The 25,954-nt window shown below is 39.4% G+C and overlaps 1 long non-coding RNA gene across 1 annotated transcript; it reads left to right on the top strand.

The window, feature by feature from the left end:
- The first annotated feature begins 15,029 nt into the window (after positions 1–15,029).
- Positions 15,030–25,586, top strand: LOC141748647 (uncharacterized). Its single transcript, XR_012589068.1, has 5 exons — positions 15,030–15,210; positions 16,195–16,238; positions 18,936–19,091; positions 23,395–23,535; positions 24,999–25,586. It is a non-coding gene; the product is annotated as an uncharacterized LOC141748647 (long non-coding RNA).
- Positions 25,587–25,954: the final 368 nt, after the last annotated feature.

Genomic DNA, 25,954 nt, shown 5'->3' with positions numbered 1-25,954 from the left:
CTGAAACAAGATTTTCAGAAACACCTAGTAGTATTTGGTTGCTCAACTTTTGAGATAAATTAAAAGTTTGTTACTTCAAGGCAAATTGAGATCTGTTCACTACTAAGAAATAACACATTGTTGAATTCACTTGTGAAAATAGGGAGACTACTTTCTATTGTAATTACTGAATAAATCATGTTGTTGTTCTTAAGACATTCTCCTTGAGAAATCCTCCTGTAATCGCAACTGATGAGGCATGTTGGGTGATGGCGTATTTCTGTCTTTAGCAATTAGGTAGTGGCCGTAAGATAGCACATAAAACTGCAGGTCATTATCTTGAAATGTAAAATATGTCAACCCTCCGCCAGGCCTGCAGTCTTCCAGATGTTCGATATCCTTGTCATTATTTTATTTAGCAATCCAGACAGCCTTGTTGCATGGGTCATAGTGGGATATGAGGCAAAAAGCGCAGTAGCTGTGCTCTCCAACAACCATTGTGCAAGTTGCATATATTTAAAATGCCCCCAGAAATGCCATACCACTTGCAGCTGAGGCAGAGCAAGATGTTAATTTGGTGTGCGTGCCTCCTTTTGGCTAGAGTAAGATGACTTCTTGCCATGTATGGGCTTCAGGCTTTGTTTTCTATTATTTTTCTATTGTCAGACATATAGTAATGCTAATGAAGAACTGAAAAGCCACTTGGAGTAATATTAGCTAATAATGTGATGTTGGCAGAGTGAGAAGTCACAACTGTTCTCTGGCAAAGAACATTTTTCCTGCTTCCTTTTATTTCCTATTAGGTCTCACTTTGAGAAACAAACTGAGGTAGCTCTGCAGGAATCAAACAAGCACGCTTACAGGAGAGACATTAACGGTCTGGTTCAGGCATATGTCACCTACACGTACTAGTGGAGAGTTTATAGCTAATTTTGTAATATTTATTTGTTTTCCAACACATTTCCTTTTTAAGCATAGCAAACAATTCCTAATCTATTTTTTCCATATCTAGAATACTATTTCTGTACTTTACTGTAATTCACCATTCCTATACATTTTGGTGTGACCATTTGAGGCTGATTTTTTTGTTTAGTCTCATTTTTCTGGTGCATAGATGTTGTTATAAATGCAGTTATGAGAGAGAGTTAATTAAGCTTCATGGTGGATTGCTTTATTGATTCTACAGACTATTCCTTCTGCAAAACTGAAAACATTCCTAAGCATGAAGTAGTACCATAAGGATGATTGGTAAACATTTTGAACAGATATCTTTTCACCTGGAAGATGTTATGTTGTTCACAGGTCTGTAAGATACAATAGGGGTACCTCTCTCCTGCCAACACCCCTCCTCTCCCCCACCCCCCAAAAAAAAAAAACCAACAAAAAAAACCCCCAACAACCAACCAACCCCCCTCCAAACAACAACAAAACCCAGTGACTGATGAGATTAAGGAACTTTGTGGGTTTGGTGTAGAGTGGGTTTTTTTGCTGTTGTGGGGGTTCTTTTGTGTGGGTTTTTTTTTATTATTATTTTTTTATTTTTTTCCCTCCTGGCTATAAAGGTGACATTTATGGATCATGGCTAATATGGTTAAAATAAATGTAAAGGAATGAATAGAGATTACCAGTTAGCTAAAATCAAGGCTTTCTCAAGCTTAAGGGTGTGTCGATTGCAAGAGGATGACAAGCATTTATTGCCATCTTCATGTCTGAGATAAAGAGGATTTAGTTTGAATTCAAACAAATTAAGGACATTCGGATTTGCTTATGTTAGGGAGGAGAGAACCTCACAGAGGCTTCTGTCTGTCCTGTGTCAGAAACAAAAAGCTCAAGGTGAGAGGGGGTTGGTAAATATAAGGTCCTGGTCTGAGGCTGTCTGTGGTATAAGGACTATGTGGATTTAGTGCAAATCAGATAAAACTTCTAGGAATCCTGAATGGTGGGACTTATTGAAATTACTGTATTACTGTAGCTGGCCCTCAAGACAATTGTCAGTGGATCCAAAGTGATCTTCTCCTCGTGTCATGAGCTACAGCTTTGGTTCTCACCAGTGCAGTGAAAGTAGCTCAATTTGTTTAGGTGGTGCAGAAACAACAACAGCAAAACCCCTTAAATGATTGTTTAGATAATATCACTCATTTAAGGTTGTATTCACTGCTACTAATTAAATTGCAGGTCTAACAAGCTAAGAGGTAAATTTTGGCACCATACTAAACCACAACAATTATTAATGCAATTAAATTTAGTTATCTGCGTAGATTAGCAGAATGGTGCATTTAGCATAAGCATGTAGCTTAAGCTGTGTTGTGTAATGGTGTATAACAGAAGAAAAAGCCATCACTTTTTCCCTTGAGCAAAACAGCAGTAAGAAGAGAGGGTGCCTCAAAGGTACGCTTTGCGGCAGTAGAACAGAAATCGCTGATTGATAACAGAGGAAACTTAATACTCTTGTTCTGGCTTACTATCTTTGTAGTAAAGCCAAGCTCTTAGAAACAGTTAATTATAGTTTCAATAAAAATATTTAGATGACAGCTGTAAGCCTTCATCATTTCTACACATATGTTACAGAACTCTTTTTTTGTTTCAGTACGTGTAAAGGAAGAAGTTAAGATGAACAAGTAAGAACAGATCTGACATGCTTAAAGTTACTATCAGCAAAAGAACTGGAAAGACAAGACAGGCTGTTTGGTCTCAGTCCCCCCCGAGTTTAACTGAACACAGTGTGAATTATTGGTGAATTGTGCCTCAGCATTTCTCTACAGGCTGCACGCGCCTCATAGCATGTGGGTAGGTAGTAGCTGAGACACACTGAAGAGAAGGGAAATAAAAAACTTTTTGCCTATCTATTAATAAAATCTAGTTATTAGTCACTTTAGGCTGTGCTACTCTGGTTAGCAGTTCTGTGTAAGAATAGTTAGGCTTTTTCTTCACTCTCCAAAGATGATGGATTGATGAGAATTTTTCATCAATTACTGAAGTCCTTGATAACCTGCTGCCATGTGTGGCCAGCACAGTGTAGCAATCCCTATTGAAACAGCTAGCTGAAGTGAACTACGTAGTGTCAGCATCCTGGAGGCATTTTATTGATCCTGGAATCAGACTCCATCTTTACCACTTCTCAGGTAGCTTCTTAGCTGATGCATGTTGGTGCTTGCTGTGCTACCGATGTGGTTGGCTCCAGCTGGAAACAGCTGGCGAGGATTACCTTACTCCAGGCTGTCATGCTGGCTTTTACAACTGATTTTTGGCAGAGCGAAGGATTGAGCTACATTCTGCAGCCGGGGAAGATGCTGACATGGCTAATTCCCATCCTTTTGTGGCTTTGCAAACTCGCTGCCAAATGGCTGCAGTTCTGAAGAGCTGCACTGTATACAGAGGAAACGGTTCTCTTCAAGCCTATGGGTTGCTGGGGATTTTAAAGAGGTTTTCCAGGGATCGTAGACTTTTATTGAGCAGTGTTTGAAGACAGGTTCTGTTTTGGACTTATGGTTTAATGTATGTATTTTCAAGAGATATGTTAGCAACAGATGTTCCTTTGGGAAAATAAACCTGTCCCTTGGCAGTTTTTTTTATTCCACACTTTTTTCTTTAGCTCATGTGTTTGTAATTAAGACCTATTCTGCTCCACCACAAATATTGTTTGGCAGTGCTCTTGTACTGTGTCCTTTATTACCAGTGAAGTAATAATACACTGTAAACAATTTCAAGCAAGCTGAAGAGCAGGACAATGCCATCCACATGTGCTATAGAAAGAAAAATCCTGAAGCAGGAATTGGGGGACTTCCTATGGAAGTGACAGTGCATTCTCAAATACGCCTTTTCACATCAAATATAGCCATGTATTCTCCACATGGACTGAAAGGTAATGTTTACACACGCTCAGTTGTTGATTTATTCACAATACTTTGAGTCATTTGTCCTTGTCTTCATACGTGCTGTAGTTTTCTGGCATTTTTAATGCAAAGCTGAAAAAAAAAATCTGAGATTTAAAAAAATATATTTTTGACTGTTAACTCTGTTTAACTTGGTTCCTTTATTTCCTTCTTCAAAGCTTATTTTACATAAATAAATGCAAGGGAAGATCTTGACAGGGTTGTTTGCTTTGACAACAATTTCAACTGCATTATATAACAGACTTATTTGTGACAGTGAATTTGAAATACATGGGGGTGAATATTCACAATGGAGAGGAAGGTTTTGCTTATCCTCCAGGAAGCCCAGGACTTACCATGTACCTGAGGGTCCAGACAGAATAGCAGGGAATTTGAATATTCAAAACTGCAATGCACTGTGTGCAAGGATTATTTATGGAATGGTTCACCAGTAATTTTTAATCATGCCTTTCAAAAAATCATTGAACCTGCCCGAAAAGGCAGACGAATATCAATGCAGGTTTTACTTAGCCTATAAGTTATTTTTTGACTGGCTAGCCCCACAGGCAAAACAGTGGAGAAGATGTTTATATATTAATGCATGGAAAACAAATGCTTGTGAGGGAACCTTTAAGCGTGCAAGCCTGTTTTGTGTGATAGGATAAAAAGAAAGCAAGCAATAGGTGAGATCTGTCATGATCTGCTGTAGCTAGTCTTTATCCAAGCTCTCAGTTGTCCATTATCCAGTAATGTGCCAGGAAAAAAGCTATAACTCATTTATTTTAAAGTGTTTGGTAAAACTTTCCCTGAAGTGGCCTTAAGGGGAGGATATTCCACTCTGAAAAGCGTTTTTTGTATTTGATGCCCCTGTAAAATGAAGTCTGTCCTCTTATTCCCCAGCTGTACCAGAATCCTCTCATTTGGAAAAGAAAACTGTTGTCCTGTCCTGATCATACAAGTACCTTCAGCCTTGCCAAGGCAATGTGGGAATGAGGTGGCAGCAGGGTCCAGGAAAAAAGCAATCTGGAGATTTTTCCCTAAATTATCATCTACCTACTTGTTGTATCAAGTACTCAAAGGTACTTGATTTCATTCAGAATCAAAATCGGACATTAAAATTAGACAAATGCTGAGGCACTAATTGCCAAGCTGGTAGTGAAGTCAGTGCACCAAAAGTGAGAGCCAGGGAGCTGTTGAAACGCAAGGCAATGTCCAGAAGAGGATACGAGCTCCATGAGTTCATCCGAATCGTGGCGGCTGTTGTGTGTGTGCGCGTGTGAGTGATTCATGCCTGAGGCTGCTGGGTGATGTGCTGTAGGGAGGGCAGAGGAAGGAAGGAAGAGAGGAGGGAGTGGGAATGTGGATGGAACAGCAAACCACAAAAACATCTCTTTGATCTCTGGGGGTAAGAAAAGAGCACTTAACAGTGAAAGGATGGGAGTGGGGAAAACTGTCCAGCTGAACTCTTTGTAAGCTAAATTGAAGGACCCCAAAGAAGCGAGCATAGTAGTTATGGTTACATAGTACCATAACCATGTTTCAGAAGTATTGAACAAATATATAATAACTAATTGCACACTTTTTTTTGGTAAACTTCCAAACCAGCCTCATGCGTAATGTTTCATCCCTTCCTGTTTCATTAGTTACCCAATGCAATGGATTTAGAGAAATTGTAAAAAAAACCAGTTGCACAACTAGAGTTGATTGGGTGTTTTCATAGTCTTGGATAACTTGTATCATGATGTATCATAACCTGTTCTTTCCGAAGAAACTTTGATTTTCTTTGATCCTTTGGAACCGTTTTTGAGAAAAGGTCACTCACTCATCTCTTTAGGTCCTTTGTGGTTACAGAGCGTGTGAGCTGTGCCATGTTTAACGGCACACATGGTGTGTTGAGAGTGATGTAATTCCAGGCTAGTGCCACCATGTGGTATGTAGAAAGGGAATTAGGGATGAGCATATTGTTTGTTGCCAAAGAAATAAAAGCTGAATTCCTTCCTGAAAGCTATGGTTCCTGGTGTGTTGGTACTGCTTGAGAGCTCAAAACCATGAGACAGAGCAGTGTATCTTACAGTGAAGACTGGCCTTCCCCAGGGCTGTGCAGAATATGTCCTCTGGAGGCATCAGAAAGTCCAGGAATGCTCCATTTTGTGTTTCTTCGTGCTCTCCTCCCTTCCCCACCTCTCATTTCTTCACTGCTGAAAATGTTCTCCCCTCTGGCAGCCATGTAAAGAGAATAACATTTATTTTGATTGCTGGGCTTTGATCTGAGACTGGGACTGGGACTGAAGGCCAATGGGCGGGAGTCAGTCCTGGGACTGCTATGGAACAGGCCAATATGGCACTGTTCCCTCTTGACCACTGCCCAAAAGCTGGCACAACATCATATTTTTAGAGTGCAACGATTTAATCTGGTCAACCTCATGGGATTTTGTCCACTGCAGGAAGATGCCGTAGATGTTAGTGGAGTGATAATATAGGTGATGATGGGAATTGTAAGCCTTTGTCTGAGATCCTTTGCTGTTATTTGACTGGCAGCGCCACACTCTTGGACTTTTTAAGTTATTAGAATATATTGGTATTTCTAGAGAGAGAAAAAACAGCAGTCTCTCTAGATTAACTTTTCAGTTAGTTTTGTTTTTTATATTCACTCAAGAAAATGTTAACTTAAATGATGTTATAAACAGAATCCATATCAATGTTTTCATTCTTCCTTCTACTGTTTTCTGTACGTTGTATTGCTGCAGACGGGTAAAGGAGGTTACCTTTTGCAGCAGTGCAAGACATTGAATCCTTCACAGCTCTAGACAAAATGTTGCCCTGTGGCATTTCAGCATAACACAGTGCAGTTTGTTGCCATTAAACTATGGGGTTTTGTTCAATGTTCCTGTCTAAATGTGCATCCCGCTTCCTGGAAAATTAATTGTTTTAAGTCCAAATGGGAGTATGTGTAGAGTGCAGACTAGAACGTTCCTTTGTGTTTTCTGAGGTGGACTTTTCAGATATTTCTCGTTAAGGCACAGGAAGTAGCTGATATCCACAGGCTTTTCATCTTTGAAGGAGTGTAGAATTGGGGAATGGATTTTTTTTTTTTTTAAGATAGAAAGCAAATCAAATCACTATTACAACAAGTTGTTGTTGTTACTGCATCCACGAAGTGCGTTAAGGGTATGGTGTTCTAATGCAATGACTAAAAGGATGATGATAGAGCTCTTCAAAGATTTGTCATGCTAAGCTACCTTATTACATCTGTCACTTGGTTCTGGCCTGCCATTTTGCTCCACAGCTGAAATTCTCCCCATCCTGACACTAGGGGATGCATGAGACTGCGCTTTGTCCCCTGACACAGCCATTCTGCTGCAAAGTTTCAGACCTTTCCTTATCTCAAAGGACAGTCCCAGCTTGCTCTGAACCCACACCTTTCTCACAGTAACAAAGAAACTGATTGCTTTAGGAAAACTATGGCACCTCTCAATTTCCTTTTTATTAGCTTCTTTGTTAGCATTTTTGTTGGCATTGTGCGAAGTAGGTCTGCCTTTTTACAACCAAAGATAAACTCGTTACTTAGACTTTTTTTGGCATAGAAGTGGATTTGCACAAATGTGATTTCTTTTTCTGGTGCTAGCAAGTCTGATGTCTTAAAATGGAAACCTTTTTGGTTCTGCTGGTGCCCATTTCTGACTGCCCAAATGTATAAGTGAGGAGATAATGGGAAAAAAAAAAATTTTTTTTTTTTTTTAGGGGGGAAAAAACGGAATTTTTTTAAAGATGTCATTCAACTCTGTAGCTGCGAGTTTCTCTTCTATGGCTTTTTCAAAAAATTGCTTATTAGAAAAACAACTATCACACTGAGGATAAGAATTAGGGCTATTTCAAGCATATTATTTCACTGTTTCTTGCCAGTGGGAGACTCGGGGAGGGGGTTGGGGGTTTACAGTGGCTAGACAGACCATTAAATTGGTATTAAACACTTTTCCATATGAAGGAAGTCCCCTTCTGCCAAAAATCCAGGAGCAGAGGGATCGGTTTCAATGCAAGTACTGCTGGGATGCGGCTAGATAAACTTTGAAAAATTAAGAGGTCACTGGGGTCAGGGTGCAGGCTTCAGAGCCCGTCTGGCTGGCTTCCTTATAGACTCTTGGAGAGTTGGCACAGCAAAGCAGCATGACGTCCTGCATAAACATTTGATCCTCCTGACCAGTTTTTTCCGTGGTATTAACTTTCTTAACAGAAAAAAAAAGTATATAAAATCGACCAAAGCTGTTTTATATCAATTTTCACCATGCAGAACCACAGAAAGATTCCTGTGTTGTGTCCAAAACAAAAGAGAGGGCAAAAGGAGAAAGAGCAGGTTGCCAAACTACTTGTATAGATTCACAAACTGCTCTAGTTCCTAAAATAGCAGCACAGTACAACAGAGGGCTCCTCTGAAACTATGATAAAATGCACTGCTATTGATTTTTCAACTGGTTAATCAAGTGGAAAAGATAAATAATATAAACCCTGCAAATCTGGAAAGATGGAAAGGAATGTTAAGGTATCGCTTTAGAATCCCGAATCAAAGAAATGTTAGAGGGCTGGCTAAATTCCCAGAGCAAAGAGAACCTGGATGGAGCAACAGTGTTCAGGACTGGATGCTGAGAGGCAGATCCCGGGTTGAACAGGGAGTTTGCAGTGCCCGATGATGGGCACAGGTATACCTCCATGTTCATTTTCTGTGACCTTGGCTTTGGGGCCACATGTCAGTCCCAGGGCACCTAGTACGGTTCCAGGCCTGCTTAAGCTGCATTGTTGTCCTCTGGTCCCTGGAAACCACCGTGTCTTTTGAGACCACTATGTGCAGCGCAGTCATGCTTTCTGTTTGGAAACAGAGACACGTAAGGGTAGTGATGTCCTGGCTAAATTGAGTAAGGTGGGGCTGAGGCCTTTCAGGGAAGCCAGACCCAAGAAGAATTAAGGATTTGGCCCATAACTTCTGTTGTTAAGAACATCTCTTCTGCCTGGCTTGGCTTTCATTCATTGAAAAACAATATTTCAACTTCAGAATACTCCTCTCAGTTCAGTAAAAACAAACAAGCAGAAAATTTTTGCTGTGCTGTTGTAAACTTCCCTCTTTATATGCTGGAGTTTTTTTGGTTATGCTTTAACCATAGGGTCTAGATTCTGAAAATGAATTGATGTTGTTCCTCTTCTGAGCCTGACCCCATGAGAAAGTGCATCAATGTTCCTGTATGCGGCACAGTGCAAACTTAGACTGCGCTCTGCACGGAAATCCACCAGTGCAGAGATTTGTGCTTGGAGGTAGCTCTGCTAATTTCCTGGGGAATTTTTGTGGTATATCTGCACTAGCAGATGGTATTGTAGTAGCAGAGCTTTACTCTGAGAGAATTTGGAGCCATTAAATAGCAAGCAAAGCAGCTCAGGAGTCTGCATTGTCAATACAGGATGAAGGTGGTTTGTTAAATCTGCTGGTTTGCTGTATTTAAAAAAAAAGAAAAAAAAGAAAAAGGAGTTGCTTTCTATTTTAAATTTGGAAGTTATTTTTCATAAACATAACTCTATTTGCAGAGCTGTTTTTTTGTTTCTGTTAAACAATTGTGCCTGCCCTCTTTGCCTGCAGCTAAACAACCTTTTCTGGAAGTCCTGAAGGGGTAGACGATACACCCTGTGCCTATACTGTGACCAAAAGGCAGTTCTGTTCCTGTAGCTGCGTGACGGTTTGATCATAACATGCATCTGCACATACACGTAATGGTACAGCACTGAAAGCCTGCTATGGTTTCATTCATACCTTTCATATGATCAAAATGTACTTTGGAGATGATAGGCTCACATTCGGAAGCATATGCATTCCTGCCATAAGGCTGGAAGAAAATTCATTATGTATTGGGAATGTTTGGGTTTTATTGCATAAAACATCCAAATCTGGTCATCTGAATAAAGAGGGACATTCCAGGTGACATTCCATTCCATGATGTGACCTGTGGTCAGAGAGTAATAAAGGAAGAGACTCTTAATGACACAGAAGACCAGTGAATGCAGCACATAAGGGGGAAGAACGATCAAAGGACATGACAAAGACAAGCAGAAAAGATTTAATATGTTGTACTAAAAGCTGAAAATAACTCAGGGAGATGATAAAATCTACAGCATGGGGGTAGGGGGAGTAAAGCTTAAAGCGCAGAGAAGCGGAGACCACAGAAATGACCATAGTCCATTTTTACATTAACCACTTACAGGAAGGTGATGAGTCACCTATTCCAGAGCTCTTTGATTTATTAGCGAGGTGAGTTTCCTGCCGTGGTAATGAAAGCCAGCAGAACTGCCAAAGAGGTAGGAAGAGTGTGCACAGACAACTTTGTAAGCTCTGCAAGAAGGCGGAGGAGGCAACCCACTTGGCTGGGGAGAGGAACATGCCAGAGACACAGAAGTCAGAGAGCAAGACTTCTGTTAGCCTTCAGAAGGTGAAAAATAAAAAATATTGTCAGAATTTCAGGTACAGAGTGGACAGAGGTAAATGAAGCATTCTGAATAGAACTTATTTTTTATGGATCTCTGAGTGCAGAAAATGTCACTCTGGAAACTATATTGCTCTGGTAGGTCACTGGAAGGTCATCTGTCCCATAAGTTACAGAGCTGTGTTAATTTGTTCCACATTGGGCCTAAACTCTACAATTATGTGAAATAGAATTTTGTGGAAACTTCTTTACTGAATTAAACTCTCAGATTTTCAGGTCTTGTCGCCTGCATGCACTTTCTGGACCTGACTAGAAGTCCTGCCAGAGAGCTGGAAAACCTTCTGGTAGAAAGATGTTGATATGTACATTCTTTTTTTATATGGTTTTGTTTTTAACACAGGTTGGGGTGTTTGGTTTGTGGTTGGGTTTTTTGTTTTTTTTTGTTAAATTAATATCTTCCCACTTAAAAATGTTCTCAGAACTTGTAACTGACAGCGAAGCTCATCAAAAGGTCAAAAACCTTCTAACAATATCTGCCCACACATTGTTCCACCCTCTGGGGAAAAGGACAGGTCGCTTAGAGGTGACAGACCTTCTTCCTTAGCTGAAGTGCTTGAGGCTTTGAACTGAAGTATTTTTATACATAGATGTGTGGGTATTGTTACAAATACAGCCCGCATTGGGCATTAGCAGTACAACAGGATAAAGCTCTGTGTTGAATAGTCTTGAATAACAGCACAGCTGTAAATAAGATTGAATGTTCTCCATGTTCACTCATCCACATTGTCAAACATCCTTTCTAACTCTAGAAATTCACAACATCTGAAGCTGGTGTTCACAGAAGACCAGCTTGTAAATGTTTTTTCAGGCTTGATGGGTTCAAACTGGCACCATGTGTTGAAATACCTTGTTTTCCATGAATCTGGTTTCCATTCTGAGCTTTGCAGATCCAGGCCAGCCAAGTTATTGGCCAGGCATTATTCATCCTCACCAGCTTAGATAAAACATTCGTCATCAGCATGTTAATATTGGTTATGTGGGTTCATTTTATGGGGTTTCCAATTTCCTCTGCTTCTTCAATAACTCCTCAATTTCTTGCAAGCCTTAATTTGAAACTATTTAAGTTTATATTATTTCAGCTTCCAAAGATGATTATTTGGCATCGAGTAAACAACTTTAGCTATGCACTTGCTGACATTCCTCCATAATAACTCTCTGCCCCTACTTTATCGCTTGTGGAATTGCTTTCCTAATCCTTTTCATGGGTCTTTTTTTAAATAGCTTTCTTATATAATAGATAATAACATTTCTTATAAAATGAAAGTAAAACTAATTAAATCTGCCTTATTGTACTTACAAAAGATTGATGTGTGTAAAGTCTAACAGCTTATTTGGGGATTTTAATCTAAAAGTGCCCTGCAATAACATTCTCTTGTGTTCTGGGAACTAACCGTAATAGAGAAGCCACTGCCTGCAGAGATGCTGAACTAAATTAAAGCATTGTGTGCTGGTATTCCAGCATCTGCCTCATACGTTAATCTCTGGAAAATGCTTGAAAATACCCTAAAGTAGCAGCCATTTCTTTGTTTAAGTTTGAAAGCTTTTTGTGTCTGTTCTCATTAATGCTGTAGTGCAGAAGATTCACTGTTTGGTAAATGAATTGAACAGAAGCTTTTGCAAACCAAGAACAGATTGCAGTTTTCCCATTTCTGTCTTTCTGTTATTTTCGTTGTTTGTAAAGGGTTTAAATTTGAGCTCTAGGGACCTAGGTTTTACTATGCTTGCTTCAACATATATGTTCCCTGCTAGCAAGAAGCAAAATGGTTGGACCTAAATGAATACTGCAACAATTTAAATATTATGCTGTCTGAATGATTGAGGATTTCTTACCCTACCTTAGGCTTTCTCTTGAGTTATATTTGCATGTATGAGACTTCAAGTGTGCAGTTTCTCTGATAGGTGGGTTCTGAAAATGCTTCATCTTCGTTGTAAAGTCTCTCATTTTTCTTCTCCTCTGTGACATTTTCATTCATCCAGCCCTGGATCAGAAACAATACCATGTGATTTACAATTGTATATGACATAAATAGTTGAAGCTGTAAAAGCAGCGTGTAGTAAACAAACAGACTGTAGGCAGTAATATATTTGAACACAGGATTTTTATGCATGAATAATCCATGAGTTTATAAAAATCAGTCTGTTTATAGATAATTTAGGAATAGAAGAATGCTTTAATTCATGAAATAACTCATCTTCTCCAGCTTAAAAAACAATTCCGTGAAATGCAAGGAAAAAATAGTTGTGACGTACAGATTTGCCAAACTTAGACGTTGCTATTTCAGAAAATAAAGTATGCATTCATTAGGACACGGCCTGCAAATAGATTATGTATCTCCGAGTCCGCTCCCCTCTGCGCTGATCCGTGCAGTGGTACCTAAGCTGTAGGTGAACGTCCTCGAACATCCTCCCGCAGTTGCAGCTCTGCTGGTTGAAATGGTTATTGCTTCCAGCTGCTTGTCCCTTACCCCTGCCCTGGACATTATCCCTTTTTTAGAGCTGCTGGAATTGCTCCCATGAAGCCACTCCTCAATCCATTTCCGACAAAGTGAATGGATTGGCAAAGTCGTGTTATTTAAATTGTTTAAGAGATTGCGTATATGAGCCGTTTTGCTAGCAGATCTGAAGGGACAGTTATGGCTGGAGTAAAAAAATGGTGGGTGTCCATCACTTTGGCTCTGACCCAGTGAATGGGTTAAGTCTTGTCATGCCAAGTAAATAACCAGTAAGAGGAGAAATGGCGGGATGTGCATCCTGGCACAGAGTATAACCCTGCTTAGAGATGCCCTTGGAGCGTCTGGGCAATCAGTGCAGAGTGCAGGAAGGCCTTCTATTATACAAAAGGGACCAACATCTATGTGTCAATCTAGCCTGAAAGAATGCAGGTGTTTCAGAAATAATGATTATGACATTTCTGAGCTTTTTTCTTCATTGTTTTTCTTCAGCCAAAGGTATCTGTTGAATTTGAACTAAATTATATCCATGGTTTATGACTGATTTGAAAATTATTTTTATAGCTTAGAAACTCATTTCCTTCTCCAAACCAAAAAAAAAAAAAAAAAACAAAACAAAAAAAAAAAAAAAAACAAAAAAAACCAAAAAAAAACCACCAAAAAAACCTCCCTTCCCATTTGTGCTCTTTTCTGCTTCTGATGCAATTTTCTTTAATGGTGTATAACAAGCTCTGTCTGTCTTTCACCTTAGGTCTCGTGTACTTAAAAACAATACTTGCAAAAAAGGAGTTCTATTGGTAGTAGGATAAATTAATATCTTGGAGTGCTTGTAATAAGAAATGCCCTTTACTAGTTTTAAGTAAGAATAGTAAAAACTAGTTTTAAAATGCTTACAGAGGAAATAATTTGAAATAGGAAATCAGAAAAGGACTGTGAAGAGAAAATAATGAGGGGATTAGGAGAGTGTGGTAGAGTTTCAAACTGAGGTTCCTTATATGTATTTAATTAAGAGCCAATAAAGTAGGATTTAAATGTACATAAACTAGACACAGTAGAAACTTGTTAATTTGCACTCTAATAATTTGCAGATTTTATAATTCATGAAAAGAAAAAAAAAATTAGAAGCTTCCTTCTGCCTCTCAGTAATGGTTTAAACCAGAGTCAATAGTGAAATAGCCTATTACTAACACTTAGTTTCTTTGGCAAGTATGCCGGAAAGCAGTGGCTAGCGCATATGACTGTGTTATAAGGGATTAACTACTGGATCATAGTTATTAATGCACCATAAAACGTACTTCATTTTATCTTTGCGCTGTTACTCTTTCAGACGGCACCCAGTGTAACTCCTTAAGATTGCCACTGGTTTGGAGTTGGTCACAAAGGAGCACTTGTGCCAGGTCACGAACGCAATGATTTACACTAAGTCTCAGGCATTAATATCACAAATCGCCACCACCAGCAGGCCAAAGGCCTGATCACAGAAGCTTTTGAAAGTGTGCCTGGAAATTCCTGGGGATTGTTTGAATTTTCTCTTTCAGGAGGTTTTATTCAGCTGGGGTGGGCGGCAGGAGGTCAGCTCGGTTGCTATTGCGGTTCGCTGTGTCTGCGGGGACAGTTCACAGCATTCATACATCAGTACAGGCAAAGGAAACCAGAACCATCTGCTTTAGGTGGATGTGAATTTTTCTAAGGTGGATCCTGATAGGTCAGCTCCTGCCCACTATTATTATGAATTATTATTAATCAATATAGGTCTGAGTTTATTGCTGACTGACTTGTGCGATATATGCAGATCATATTGTTCAGTGATGCAGTTTTAGTGTCTCTTCCTTTCGGCTTATTTACATAGAGGGTAAATTGAATTTGATGTTACTCTGTGATGCTATACTTGGTACTAAATTAATATTTGACCCTGATTTTTGAGACACTTTTGACCTGTTATTCTCACCTTGTGTGCAATGTTTTCAGCTTTCCTGGGTGAGAGAGTTTATACAGAGTCTAAGAAATATATTATTAAAACCTAGAGAAGTTCCAAACATACTTCATATGTTTAATTCATTAATTTTGTAATTAGATTGAGATGTTAAATATATTTTTATTTCTAAACTAATGTTTACTTAAATGAATTATGAATCAGTGTTCATTTTTAATACCACCGGAGTATTTCAGAATATTTTCCTTCAAATTCCAGTTGTGTGAATTGACCTTGATGCGCTGCACCAGCTCCACACTAAATCAGAAAAACACCAAGAAAATTGCAACGTGACTATGTCAGATGAAGATGTTCCAGTGTGCTTTAATCCTGCCTCCAGTTACCTGGAAGCTGTCTATCCAGTTATACGTAAAACCTTGGAGGGATGGTTCATTGAGCCAAATTTCATCATCTGCCAGGTAATTACAGCCCTTGTTATCTTCAGCAGGGACTTACCCATGTAGAGCTCTGGGCAGAGTAGGACCCATTTGTATTTGTTCTTCTCCTGTGGTGTATTTGCTTAATCAAGCATACTTGTCTGCAGCTTTTATTTTGCAGCTAGAAGGCCTGTAGCAAGGTAGAGGAGCTGGCATTTGCATTGTGATCCCAATTAATTTGAAATTAGCATGAACTTATGTTCAGTAGGTGATGTTTAATGTATGTTAGATGAAATGGTACTTTGGTAAACTGATTCCGAGGATTGTTATGACGTTTCTTGCCTGCATCCTACAACGTGAGTAAACTGCAGTAATACCATGTGATTAATAAAGTTAGTTCTATCTTGTGCATAGGCATGCACAAGATAGAAATAACCTCTCTGGCATAGGGAACCAACCAGATCTGCTTTTAAGGCAAAACTTGTTTAAAAAACCCGAATACAACAAAAAAAACCAAACCCAAACCCTCACACACACTAAAAAGTGTCCCCCAGGAAAACTGGAACATCTGTCCTAACTATTGTGGTAAATAGCAAGGATCAGAATAATTTTCAAATGGTATAGGAAATTATTTTTCTGCTTTATTTTAATTGATTTTGTGTTTCCATTTGAAGCAAAGGGTCTCTTGGAAATAGCACACATTAGAAATGTTTAGAAAATGCTTGCATTGCATCTTATTGGCAAAAACCAACCAGCCAATAAACATTAAGTATTTCAGCCGTGTCAGGTGTTGCAGGGGTTGGCCAAGTCCAGATCTTTCACAAAAGGATCTGATTTTTAGCATCGATCTTTTGAGGAAATGCGAGTCACTACAGTTCCGTTACACCCGCAGAACTGAGGTTCTAGCAAGAAATCTATAGGCCTGGTGACTTCAATGCTTACCTATCAGGCAGTCTGTGTTTCTAAAACACACCTCATGTTACACATTTGCTCATTTAAGCAGAAATTGTTTTGCTTGTTTTGTAGGAGCATTTTGCCCCCAAATAAAAGGAGATCAGTTCATCTTGCCAGTAAGTTGTCTTCTGCTACTTCTACTGCAAAGGGTACTGTTTCTTTTCACTATACTGCTTTGCCTTTTCCTCCCACGGCCTGCAAGGAAGCCTGCTCAGGCTGAGAGACAGCAGGAATCTGTTGTCAATGGAGAGATGCCCCAGGAAAGGCCATAATAGCACAAGCCAAGCGTAAGAAATTTACTGCTACATTCCCTGGCCAAAAGGAGATGAGCAATAAGGCAAAACCACTTTCCTGTCAAGAATATGCTCAAGGATGTAATTATTAACAGCGATAGAAGAAAAAAACAGATATGGAAACATGAAATTAAACTGAACTAGGTATGCAAACCTGTTCCTGATATTGGTTACCATTAGTGATTTTTAAAGCAAATATGACTGGGCAACACCAACTCCACTTTATTTAACTGCCAGTCCTTGTGGCAAAACCCACTGCCTCCATTTTCAAAAAAAATACTCTCTCTCAAGTTGGCACGGAAAAGGTGCAGGGCCTTTGCTGTCCCACGGTGTTTGTGTCTCCTGGAAGTTCAGCCTTCAACAGTCGCGTGGGGACCCGTGCCACTGCCCAGAGCACTGTCTGTGCGAGGGCAAACCGTGCCGCGAGGGCAAACTGCGCCACGTGGGCAGCAGTTTTCTGGCCTTCCCCCTTTGGTGAAGCCAGGAGCCACCTTCTTGCTTTAGTTTTAGAGCAAGGCTGACAAGGTAATTTATCTTTTATATATTTTACTAGTGTACTTGTTCAGCCAATTTTTTTTTTATTGCTAATTACGATTGAGCTCGTGTACCTTTGAAAAAATGTTTTGAATTCCTCATGGTTGTCAAGATATTTTTCAGTCTATTTTTTAAACTTTTTAAAATTGTATTGCCTCACTAGTAAATATCAGTAATTTAAGATTTATGTTTTTTGTTCTTTTTCATATAAATTCTTCCCCTAGGATTAAGCTGGAAATAAATTACTTCACGTTGTTGCCCATTACTCGCATCCATGGGTAAATTAAAGTGTCTGGTTCTCTGTCATCGATTTTTCAAATGTTAGTAATTAAAATTGCAGAAGCTTTTTTAATGCCAAAGATTAAACAGATGTTGGTGGACACATTAGTTTTAGACATAGATTTGGCAGGTAAAATTTAGAGTAAAAATGGCTGTTTCTATATTCTTTGTTTTGAATTTTAGCTTTACTGGCCTTTCAGGTGTGCTTAAAAACAAGATGAAATATGAAAATGTTTTCCACAATTTATTGACACGTATCCCTAAAACAGGAACACATGAGATGAGAAACTCTTCATCTGAAGAGATGTGTGTAACAGCTGACATCAAAAGCTGTTCAACCATGATTATAACCTCAGAGGTGTTACTAAGTTCGTTACAGCAGCTGAAATGATTCTTTTCCTGCTATAATCTGACTAGTTTGGTTTTTTGTTTGTACTAACTCTGAAGCTCATTTCTTATGCTGATGAATGTCTTCACATGGCCCTGAAACTCACTGTTGTCCTGCATGTCTTCCCATGTTTCTCTTACGTTGCTACCTTGTGAGTGATTTCTCATAATTACAGCACACTTTTGTAAAGATACATTGCCTCTTCTCTCCTGCCAGACACAGTCCTCGGAGTCTCGGTAGCTGGAGGGCAGCCAGACAAAACTTTGCAGCTGCTTTGTGAAAATCCCAGTGGCTGAGACCTCAGTGATGTTAGGACTCTCAGACATATCCAGATGTCGAGAATTCTTACAGGGCCCATCCTGAGCTTTGAAATGTTAACAAATTCCTGTGAATAATAGGTGCACGCTGTCTAAAGAACATGCCTGCACTGTACTACTTTAATATCTGTTCTATCTTCAGTCCAGACTCCCCAGCACGTAGAAGTTTAGAATGAAAAACATGCTGTAAGCCATTTTATACTCAACTAAATACAGGCCAAGCCTCATCCTGGTGAAAAAATAGAGCTGATTAAAAGCTGCTCTAATGTGTTTCTAGCTTTTGGAGGTATCATTCACATACTGAAGTTTTGACTCCTGTGTTACCCTCCTGTATGCCAGACAAGGATGAGCAAATTGCTGATGTAATGCTATGCCATGTCATGCAATGGTTTCTCCACCCTTGGGGACTTCTCCTAGAAGAGTTGAAGCTTGTCTGGAAACTGTTTTGCACTGTTGGAATAGTTTAAAGAAGCTCCCTCGCGCCAGTGAGTTGAGCCTGTTGTGTCTAACAGATGTTTGCACTCCTGTCTCAGAACTGCATGAATGCACATCTGAGCCTTAACCTGACAAAGCACATTTGAATGAGGTCCTTTCACCTCGTGTCGTTTGCTTTTCCACCCTTTTTAGTCTGCCAGCCCATGTGCCAATGCTGAGTCCTCTGTGCAGGGTTATCCTCCAGTCAGCACCCAAGTCTCCGAGGGATCTCACGGACAAATGATATACATGTCTCTTCCCAGAAGTTTTCTAATCAGGCTATGAATAATACAGAGCATGTCAAGAATGTCTGTTTGATCTAGTGGAAGTGGCAGTTTCCTGAGTTGGAAGGTGGGACTTCTTAGGCTTTATCCCTGGAAGGGGAGAGGTGCAATCTGCTGCATTTCTCTCGGGAAGTTACTCTGCTTGGTGCATCGGTTTGTGCTCCTTGTTGTTTGCCTGTTTCTCTTCTTCCTTAGACTAATAAGGTGTTTGAAACAGGGTGATTTATTTTTTTTCCATTTATAGTAACCTGAGAGGTGAACCTGTCCTCCATTGGAGTCTGTGGAATTTTCTGCACTACAATGAAAACAATTGAAATGGGCATTGGAAGATTCACTACGTTGTAAAAACCATGCGCTTGCATGTGGTCTCAAATTTGTACCTCTCACTGGTGATTAAAATGTAAGTCTATATTTTGATATCAAAGTTAGACCTAACAAAATCCAATTTTCCTCCATGATTTCCCCTTCTCCTTTTCAATGTTTCCTTATAGTGTCCTAAAAATACCCCCATCTTTCTGCTCTTCGTATACATGTATGGATTGCCCTTCATTCTCAGAAAGCCACCTGGGGACTCGGTGGCTAGAGGAGTTTTGGGGGGACCTTTGTGTCAGTCACCCAAGATCAGTCTTCGCTGTCAGGAAGTGGGGCAATAGTTCCAGCTGATGCCTGGGGAAGCAGGGAGGCTGGTGCCCGGGGGGAATAGCTGTATTTGGTATGAGGCCCCACCTCAAACTTCCTCAGCAACAGGAGAATTTTATTCTCTGAGCTCTCTGATGTGGTGCTCTAGTGCTTTTTTACTGAACACACATTTAATTTTCCTTTGAACTGTCTGGTACATTTAGTAGTTGGAAACAGCTTTCTTTCATCCCACAAATTCCAATCAAAGATGGCATCCATCTTGTCTCCCAAGTCTTATTATCTTTACAGTAAATTCATATACCTTTTGAAACTGAGCATTATGCTCATAGCTTTGCTTTTGCCTGTTCAGACAATTGTCTAGATAAAACGAAATAAAATAATAATCTCATTATGTTTGTGAGAACATTTGCTTTCTTAAACCATTTGAAGCTAATTTTATCAGGCCACTTCTCCAGCAGGTTTGTGATCTCATCTTTTATTAAACTCTGTCTGACCTCGCTTGTCAACAAAGGTCAGACATACTATAGTTCCCTAGCTTCTTTTTTACCAAGTGGCACCCATTCTGGGGCTTCTTTCCTGTTCAGAATGCTGCTTTTCTCCCAGCTGCACAACTGCTTTTTGAGGAAGGCAGGTGAAAATCGATCCATCTCTGGAGTTCAGCTTTTCTTACTGTGGGCATTGTTTGCTCTGGGTGGTTGGCTGTTGTCTTTGGTTTTCCCCTTGCCCCTTCTCTAAGTGTAGCCTGATAGCCCACTGCTAAAATTGAACAGTGCCAGTTAAAAGGGTCTGCCTGCCTCTTTATTTTACATGGAAGATAAGGCGTGTCTTACCCACTCAGAAAGCTTTGTGCCCTTCTTGAAATCATTGCCGAATCCGAGTCTGGGTGACGGTGGTCTCTGGATGCTAGTTTCACCAACTGGAAGTCGTTCAAAGTCCCCTTCTCTCTCACCCCTGTCATGTTAGCAAATTGGGGGCTGTCTGTGCTCAGCTCCTACTGCTTTCTGCGGGATGGGGCATTTCTCACTTTCTTCAATTAAGTTTTCTGCTGGCTCGATGAGCATTGCAGAAGAGCGACAGGAGTGCCTCAGGGGTGAGAGTCTTAGTAGCCTAGGTGTTAAGGTTTACTTGCGGGTCATGGAAAACTAGAAGAGTTGGAGTTTACCTTTTTCCATTAGCGTTTTATTTTTTTGCAAAGAGTAGAAGTTTGTTCTCCTTGCTGGATCAAAGCAGGTGTCTGAAGTAAGTGTGATGTGTCTGTCTTCAGTTGGGATATGGCTCTAGGAAATAGGAGCTTCTCCATGCCTCACTACCACTGTCATCCGAGGTGTGTCCATGTCTAACCAGGAACGTTAATATCTGTTTGCTTCTCCAGCTTAATTTCTGACAAGTTTGGAAGGTAATTTCTTTCTTGTTGAGAATTTAGGGTGTCATATATTTTCTTAGAATAAAACAGCATCTGCAACTATATGAGTCGAAGTTCCCATAGCATTTCAGTTTCTTCTTCTGGAAGATACGGTGCTATTTTAGGAATCAGTCATCTCTTCATCCCTGTTGATACTGAGACACGATATTCGTTTGTCATCTCTATGAAGTCTGTCTGTTTTGTCAGTAACATACGCATGCAGCTGCCCCTTGAGCCTCATCTGATCCTTGAGTCTGTCCTTCCTGGAAATGTGTGTTAGTGTGTCACTGCTGTTGAATGGCACGTTCCTTTCTACAGTCCGTACCTCACTGTATTTATCACTCACGTTGTCTTGGGTTAACTCTGTATCTTTGCCATCACCTTTCTGCCTTTTTCTACCTTTTTACTTGCCAGTTGTGCTCTGTTCTGGCTAACGTCTCTTTTCCTGCTGATGCTCTATTTATTGATGAATGGCTCATTTCACCCCAGGCCACATAATCAGCACTCCTCCTCTTCTTCCCTTGCTGAGAGCTTGAAAAACATACTTGAGGAAATATTTAAGGACAGGACGATTTGTGCACTTCAGGCCAAATTAGAGACACAAATCCCATCATCTTTAATAAGGTGCACATCTGATGTTTCATATAGCACTTCAAAAATTTATGTCCCTATCTCTGTTTCTCATTTAGGTCACAAATTATCCCTCATTGTGTTATGGTTACTGTTGCATCAGTGCTGTCGTTTTTATTTCATCCCACCTTTCTTTTTAACAGCTGTTATCCTCTCTCTGGCAGGTAACCCAATTAATGTTTCTTCTACATGTAATTCAGTGGCAAAATCCTTGATGCTTCCACGGGGCGCGGGATCAATCCTTACCGTTCTCTCTGTCTGAGGTCGTGAGGATGGAGAGCCGTGTGTGTTGTATGACACAATGGGTGGCGTATGGGCATGTTTGCAGTTCCTGGTAATACTGCCAAGGTAATTGTCCCATGCTAAATGTTGCCAAATATTGCATTTCTGTGGGTTCAGAAAATCAAAACAACCACCTTCCCCCAGCCTCCCAACATGAGTTAGATACAGAAATCACGTCAATGTCTCCTTTTTAAGGCATAGTGTAAAAATACAATTAGAGCAAAAGTAGCTCAAGTCTGCAGAGGATTCCACAATGCATTTATCTCCTCTGCATTTTTCTTGTAGAAAAATTGTAGAATTGTAATTGCTTCTTGTAGAATTTTTTTTTATTATTATTATTATCCTTTATCAAATCTGTGTGGTCGTCTTATCTTAAGTCTAGTTTTTAACCTCTTAGGGCTTCCCAGTTTCTATGTATTTCATAGTTTAACTTCATAATCAGGCAAACAAATCTCCACGGTAGGTTGTTAAGGTATGCTTTACGTTTGTGCGTTGTGAGAATCACGGTTTGCTCTGTGAATACTACATTCAGCAAATGCTTTTGTTCTTTTTATTAAAAAGCTAAGTCAAAAAATCTATTCTAAGTTATGGTAGGCGATGATTAATACGTTGAATGAGGTTACTGCTATTGTATGCTGTTGTTGAATTAAGTGAAAGATGTGGCCCAAGTTTTAAAACGTGCCAGTCTGCTTCTGGATTTTGTGCTGGTTTTGGTAGCATATTTGGGGTGACATAATATAGCTAACATAAAATACATAATTTTGTGTCTTGAATATAACAATTGGTTCTGAAGATTAACATTCAAACCTTATTTGCCTTCAGGTGTCAGTTTGGAACTGCTATTTAACTGATAACTGACTGATAAAGGGAAGGAGGAGAGATCTGTTGGATTTGCATGACTTCTTTTCTTCCTGCTGTTGGTTTGTGTCTCAGTTTCTAGAGATGCAGTGGGCAAAGTAACCCCCTACATGAAAGGACAGGTTTTGTTTCCAAGATCAGTGCTGTTCAGCTCCAACATCTTTCCCTGTGTTTCTCCCTTCCCTTTTCCAACCACGTTTGCCTCTTCATCTGACAAACTACACAAAACGATACCCACTACCTTTCTGTTGTGTATGCTCGTGGGGTGTGGGGATGACTTTTATTTTGTGGTCATCACAGCTCCTGGTGGATGAATTATGTGGGAACCTTGGTTTATTTTAAGTCCAAGGATGCTATAAATTAGGGGGAAATATAGGAAGTAAGAAGAGGGAAGATAGTGGGATAAGCTGAGTTGGCCCAGTGACCTCAGCCTTGAGGTGGTTGCCTGCAGCTTGAAGGGTCTGGATGTTTATGGAAACCTTAGAAGAAGTATCTGGCTAAAGAGTTCTGCTCCTACATAATCACTCAGATTTGTGTGGCTCTCCATCCCCCTAAACTCTTGAAAGGAGGTTTCAAGTACTTCCAGTTTTTCATAACTGTGGCCTGAAGCAGAGGATGAAGTATTACTGTTGTCACTCAAAACTATCTGGAAAAGATTTTTGTGGCAGTGTTGTGACATTTCAATGACAGTGAAACAGTGTGAGTATGAGAACTTTCCTTCGCTACTGTATTTCCATGCCTTGCCTTAGCTGTTGTCTATTAGTTATTCTGTTTTCTTTTAATATGAGTTTAAAAAGCATTTGACAAGATGCCAAGGTTACTGATTGCCCTTGCTGCTCTGAAGGCGACAAAGGTAAAACAGTTCTCATTCTTTCTTTCCCCAATTTTTTAGGTCTTTTTTATTGTATTGGTTTTTTCAATAAAATTATGGGCTTTACTCTTGAGACCAAAGCAAGAAACAAAACTGTTCAATAACAGATGTAATGGGGATGGAACCTCCTTCAGGAAAAGAAAAATCATTCTGCATTTCACGGTAAGTATCCTTACTACTTTGTGCGATTTCTCTGTGTCATCAGGAGCTCCCTGTTCCTCAAGTAACGCATCACAGTGACCAGATTGCTACAACCTCTTATTCTCAGCTTTTCTTTCCTATCGTTTGCATACACAAATGAGAACTCATGGCATTTGTATGGATGTAACATGCTTAAATAACAAGTTCTCAGAGATCTGTGTTTGAGCTGTAACGATAGGCCTTGTAATGCTAGCATCTCAAAGACTAAATTATGGGATTGCTTGTAGTTCTTCAATGTATGAGACAATCTGATCTCAATTAAATTACCAACTGCAGTACAGGCCATGTGTAATACACAAAGACATCAAATCCTAGCTAATATGCCTATATTATTCTTAGTCTATTATATTTATCTTCATTTTTTGTTGATTTCACTGCTGCTTTATAATTAAACCTGTCTCTGACATCCTGGGAAAAAAGAAGTTCCCTGTAGTCATGACCAGTTGGATACTGTCATGTGTTAGGAAATGTTGCTGCAATTATAGCTGTGTTACACATTGTTTCTGTCTGTCATCATAACGTACAGTGGCTAGGGATCCTTAATCCATAGACTGTTTGACCCAGGTCAGTGGATTGCCTTATTCAATTGATAGTATGTATTATGTCATGGCCTATTTGTGAATTTTAATTTAAGGACTGTTGATCTGATTGCCTTCAAAAGTTCTTTCTGTCAAGTCAATGAAAGCTTTTGAGATTTTGCTGCTTTATTTGTATGTCATGACCTAATTCTTCATATACATTAAAAAATAATCAACTGCATGTAGATAGTACAGCAGTAATACAGTATACATAGATATCTATACTGTAGAATTACAAATTTAAATGCTCAAAAATGAGTAATGGTGCTCATGGTTGCATGTAGAGTCAAGCACTCAGGGGTAGGAAGCATAAGGATTAAAATTCCTACATGCAGGCAGGCATCTTCTAGGATTTTCAGAAGGGTCTAACCAGGTAAAGTGTCTAGCTTCTGTTGAAATGTATCAAAACCAGGGCCTAAACCACTATGTACTTTTGAAAATCCAGCCGGGTACTGATCTGTGTTTTTGGATATTTGTATACTTTCAAAAGTAACTATGGTAGATGGGAAGTCTGAATTTAACTGGAAGTCAATGGGATTTAGCTATTAGTGATTTTATATTAGTATTAAGCACTATATATCTATGAAAAAAAAAATCATTCTGAAATACCAGGCCACTTGTCAGAACAGTGTGTTTTGTCTAGATGTTTAGGGGATTTTCTCTAGAACCCAAACCTGAGAAAAGTTAATTGGAATGACTCAAAGTATATAAAGTTTTAAGTTCCTCACAGAATGAGGCACATTAATGCAAAACTATCAGGCATATAAAGTTCTTAAGAAGATAAAAAAACAGGTGTTTTTTTTGCTTTTGAGTGATTAATCTAAATCCAAATTATTTTTTTTCCAGGCTAAGCATTAATTTCCCTCTTTTTCGGTACTGAGCCAAGTCTTTACTCTTTGAAGATAAAACCACCTCAAAGTACCTCTGCCTCACACAATGTTATTTTCGGGAATTGCTTAAAGGTAAACAGTAATATAACTTGGTGTTATAAGGTGAGTAATTAAGAAATGAGAAGAGATGAATTAATGTGCTGTTCATTAAATTATCATTCTGATAATTGTTTTGTTTGCAATTATATCTAGTTTAATTTGACAATAATACTGAGAAGCTGTGGCTTTTTAAACCGTCCTTTCTTTGGGGGAAAACTCTAATTTGTTTGGCACGATTCATTTGCATCTATGCTTTTCTAGGGATTTTTTGCTAATCTTTGAATGAGCCACTGACTTGTGCAACTAGATACATTAGCATGGAAGATAACTACTCCATTTCAAAAGGAAGACCAAGTTGAATGCGCGCTGTTCCAAAGTTAAGGGTTGCACAATCTATCTAACCGCATTACTATTGTAGTCTCAGTAACGTTTGAGCTGTTCAGAATTCTTTGGAATGTGGATCAGTTCTGAGGTATGAAAGGGGATAACTGCTCTCCGTATTTTACTGTTGATGGACCTTTCAAATGTATGTGCTGACACCTCCATGCTCTGAAGATTAAAGACCTCAAATACGGAGAAATAGAGACTGACCTTGAGTCTCCTGTGCCAAAATTTCCTTTTTCTCTCACTAGTGTGCTTTGCTGCATATATTACCTTGTGAAAAATCCTATACTGAAAGATAATATTCCTCATGGTACTATGACTTCAAGTCTTGTGCCAGGTAATTCCTAGCCAATGTGTTATTATAGGCACTCCTTTGTTCCAAGGAGCAAACTTCTTCTAATGAGTGGGAGGGAGAAAAACTTGTCTTAATGCTTTATTTTCTGTCTAATAGAAGTATTTCTGAATCCCAACTGTTGCTGGAATTAAAAT

Source organism: Larus michahellis, chromosome 9, assembly GCF_964199755.1.
Source record: "Larus michahellis chromosome 9, bLarMic1.1, whole genome shotgun sequence".
Taxonomy (NCBI): domain Eukaryota; kingdom Metazoa; phylum Chordata; class Aves; order Charadriiformes; family Laridae; genus Larus; species Larus michahellis.
The sequence above is the reverse complement of the archived record's forward strand: the minus strand, read 5'-3'. Positions and strand labels throughout refer to the sequence as shown.